The sequence below is a fragment of the Salvia hispanica genome, chromosome 1 (assembly GCF_029641045.1).
Source record: "Salvia hispanica isolate PSC_SH4W2 chromosome 1, Shi_PSC_v1, whole genome shotgun sequence".
Classification (NCBI taxonomy): Eukaryota; Viridiplantae; Streptophyta; class Magnoliopsida; order Lamiales; family Lamiaceae; genus Salvia; species Salvia hispanica.
Window position 1 is genome coordinate 17,927,767 of NC_142692.1, and position 4,437 is coordinate 17,932,203.

General features: G+C 28.4%; 1 pseudogene; it reads left to right on the forward strand.

The window, feature by feature from the left end:
• Positions 1-1,335: 1,335 nt before the first annotated feature.
• LOC148933366 (metalloendoproteinase 5-MMP pseudogene) lies at positions 1,336-2,252 on the forward strand (annotated as a pseudogene).
• The last annotated feature ends 2,185 nt before the right edge of the window (positions 2,253-4,437 follow it).

Below are 4,437 nucleotides of genomic sequence, written 5' to 3' on the forward strand. Positions count from 1 at the left end.
TCAAATTTTATCATCCGAACGGTGTCGGGACATATGCAATTGAGATCTCGTTGGAATCCTTATAAAAATCTTTAATTTGATATATTTTTTGCGAAAAAATAATTTAAATCGAGAGAGTTACGTAAATTTAAAGTTTTAAGATGATTTTAATGAGAGAGAATTGACATTAATACCCTCTAATTTTATTTATTAATTTTCTTAATTAAAAATATAATCCATGTGACATTATTTCAACCACTAGATCTTCTAATCTAATAGCTAAGATTTAGTCTTAGTTTGGGATTGCTAATTAGTTATCAATTGACTATTTCCCTATATAAACATATTCTTATAATTTTAAATATTTATTGACATTATAATTGAATAAAATTTATGATTTCAAAATCTCATTAAGCTTTGTTAATTAATTAGTTTATAAAATGGTAATAACATTTTATTAATAATAGTATTATGATACATAATTTAAATAATTATATTAGTAATTATTAATAATTATAAATATTATAATAATAATAATTATTATTATATTATTATTATTAATTATTATAATTACATTGTATTATAGTTATTTATTGTAATTAACTTAAGTATAGTAAGATTCGTAATTTTAAATTATTATTTTAAAATCTTTATTTATTTATTTAATAATAATAATAATAATAGTTGTATAAAATTCAACTTATTAAATAACTAAATATGTAAGAATCCAAAAATTAGAAAAAAGAATATCTAAGGAAAAGCTAGGATTTAGAATCCTGGAAAGTTGTACTAACTTTCCTTGTTCCAGGATTCTGATTATTTTACCAGTTTGATTAAAAATCGAAACAAACACTGGAATTTAAAAAATTTAAAGAATTAGATTATTGATTAAAGGCCAAAACTGGTCCTAAACATATACTAATTTTATGATTTTGGTCCTAAACATTATCTTTTGGATTTTTTGGTCCTGAACATATGGAAATTTGATCATTTTGGTCCTCCGTCAACATTTTTGTTAAAAACTAACGGTCAACGGATTTAATCCCTATTTTGACCAAATTAAACTTTTAATTCTAATTTTTTACTTCCTAATTAATTCCCTAATTATTTTTATAAATATTCTTTTAAAATTAGAATTAGATAATATGTTTAGGGATTGTTTCACTTCAATTAAATAATAGTCAACGGATTTAACCCAATTTTAATCAAATTAGACTTTTAATTCTAATTTTTAAGTTACTAATTAATTCCCTAATAATTATTTTAGCAAATATTCATTTAAAATCAAATATAAGTTTGAGCAAATATTACTAATAAGTTTTCGTCAATTCCAGGTTCCAGCTTTCATTATTCTAAAAGTTTCGAAGGGATGCATTCGGCGCTCTCCACAGCTGCCGGAGAGCAAGCCTCAAAAAGCATTTCCATCTATTCGGCTACATCAATACCTCCTCCGACGATTTCTTCGAATTCCTTGAATCCACAGTCAAAAACTACCAATTAAACTTCAACCTCAACCAAACCGGCGAGCTCGACGCGCCGACGCCAGCAAATCATCCTCCCAACTGCGGCAACGTCGACATCATCCACGATGCGTTCAGGAAAATCGTCGAACACCTACAGCGCAAACTCAACAATCCACACGTCGCGCACTACTCCTACTTCCCCAACCGCCCGCGCCGGCCGCCGGGGAAGAGCTAGCTCACCTATGCATTCGCGCCAGAGAAACAACTCTTCGATTTGGTAGAGGCATCTTTGTGAAGGCTTTCGAGCGGTGGTCGGAGGTGACGCCGCTGACGTTTGTAGCGACGATGTCGTTCAACCGCGCGGATCTGAGGATCGGATTCTTCAGCGGCGACGGGGAGCCTTTCGACGGCGTGCTGGGGACGCTGGCGCACGCGTTCGCGCCGCCGGTGGGGCAGCTGCACTTCGACGGGGAGGAGTATTGAATTTTCCAATTTGGGGGTGTTCCTCTTTAAAAGTACAGTAGAGAGAAAATCAACTGGGGAAGAAATGGGAGAGGGAGAGAAAGAGATAATGTGATTTAAATATTAAGTTGCTTATAATAATTAAGAATGTAATTTGAGGGTTAATAATCACGTTTAAAGATTGTAATTGGGTCAAAATCGTGTTCAAAGATGTTGACCGTTACAATTTAACGGAACCGTCAGTTTAGGACCAATTGTGATCCGATTTGAAATGTGTAGGACCAATTGTGATCCGATTTGAAATGTGCAGGACCAAAAAATCCAAAAGATAAAGTTTATGACCAAAATCATAAAATGGCCATATGCTCAGGACTAATTTTGGCCTTTACTATAGATTATTTTCTCAGACAGAATCCGTGCAACCAAACATGGCCGTAAGGTATCTAATACACTATTTTTTACGCATGTAACAAGATTAAAATTTATAAACACATTAAATATAAGAAAAATATTATATTTATTTTTTTAAAAAAAATATGCTCACATTCCTGAGTTGTTCAATATTTTGGTAAACATTGGCACATCAGAGACAATACATTTTTATTCTTGCCACTTTTAGCATTGACCTAAACATTAGCACCGCCATTTACATTTTCCAGTTTTTCTACCAAGTTACCAAATTCTAATGAATCAGCTGATACTAAAGGAATTCCTAAGTTGTTCAAATATGATGAGAGTGATGCTACTTCTACAATCACTTCGAGCTATAAGTTGTGATTAGGAAGAAAATTATGAGATCTTTCTTCATCTAATTTATAATGGTGTAGTAGAAAAGATAGAATTTTTAGTCTTTTTTATGTTTACAAATACTGTCCACATGGCTGCTTTTTTTATTTGTGTATTAAGTGATGTATTAAGAGAAATTTTAGGTGATTCCTGCCGCTATTTTAACATTGAGCTCTTAAAAATACTACTACTATTTTGAGAGTATTTGTATCTAGGTAGCAGTATAATATTTGTTGCCTTCATCCCACTCTAAGTGATACCTTCGCTTTCAAAGCTTTCAAAGAGTACGAATATTTAGTTCGACATGAGTTTTAATGCATAATTGAAAAAGTAAGAGAGAGATAGAAAGAAAAAGTTTTTAGGCCATGTTTGGTTGCCAGGATTTTGTCTGGGGAAGTAATCTGATTCCTTACATTTTAAATTCCTGTGTTTGTTTCGGTTTTTAATCAAACTGGGAAAGTAATCAGAATCCCGGAACAAGGAAAATTAGTACAACTTTCCAGGATTTAGAATCCTAGCTTTTCTTAGGTATTCTCTTTCCCAGTTTTAGGATTCTTACATATTTAATGCAATATAATAATAATAATAATAATAATAATAATATTACTATTACTATTACTATTACTATTATTATTATTATTAAATATAATATTTTAAAAATAATTTAAAATTATAAAGCATACTTAATTTTAGTATAATAAATAAATATAATTAATTTTTTCATAATTATATATTTATATATAATATTTATTAACATAATAGTAATTAATAATTTATTAAATAATTAAAATATAATATAATATAAGTGATATAGTAATAACAAATAATTGTTACTATTATTTTATAAATTTAATAATTAATCAATAACATCGTAGTGAACTTTAAATTATAAATTTTATTTAATTATAATATCCCTAAATATTATAATAATTATTTAATAATAATAATAATAATAATATTTATTATTATAATCATTTATGATTATAATACTCCATGTAACTATTATGACAATTATATTATTATATATTATGATGGATGATCCATATTTAAACTATCCATAGTAATAATAAATATAATAATATAATTATTATCATTTATAATTAATAATTTATTAAATATTTTATATTATTATTTTTTTATAAATAAAAAATAATAAGTACTACTATGTTTTTAGTTTGGTGAAATATAGAATATAAAATCATGATATTTTTCAAACACTGGAAAGTAAAGTTATAAGGAATCATATTCCCTGTAATCATTTTCCTTTCCAACTTTACTTTCCCGTCAACCAAACATGGCCTTAAAGGATTGTTAGTGGAGAATTAGTTACACATCATTAGAGAGAAAGAAGTTTCCAAAATTATAAAGTTCAAACTTTTCAGGGACGGACTAAAAAGAAAATAGTTCATACTTTTCTGAGATGGAAGGAGTACATTTTTTTAGATGCCCCATTCTAATGCTACATTTGGCTATGTGGACACATCTATTGTTCAAATTTATTAAAATTTCCATGAAGACTCATCGATTCGACCTCTTTCCAACCATGCATGTGCAAAGTATTTTTATCATAATAACATAAAGTTATTAGCATGGACTACTATTTTTAGCTTTAGATTTAGTATTACAAATTTATTTTTGCAATAGGAGTCTAATATTAATCGAGTGCAAATCTGCATCGACAATAAAATTGACCCCTTTATAATAAACTAAGACACCGTTATAACTAATAAAAGCTAAACATGCTAAA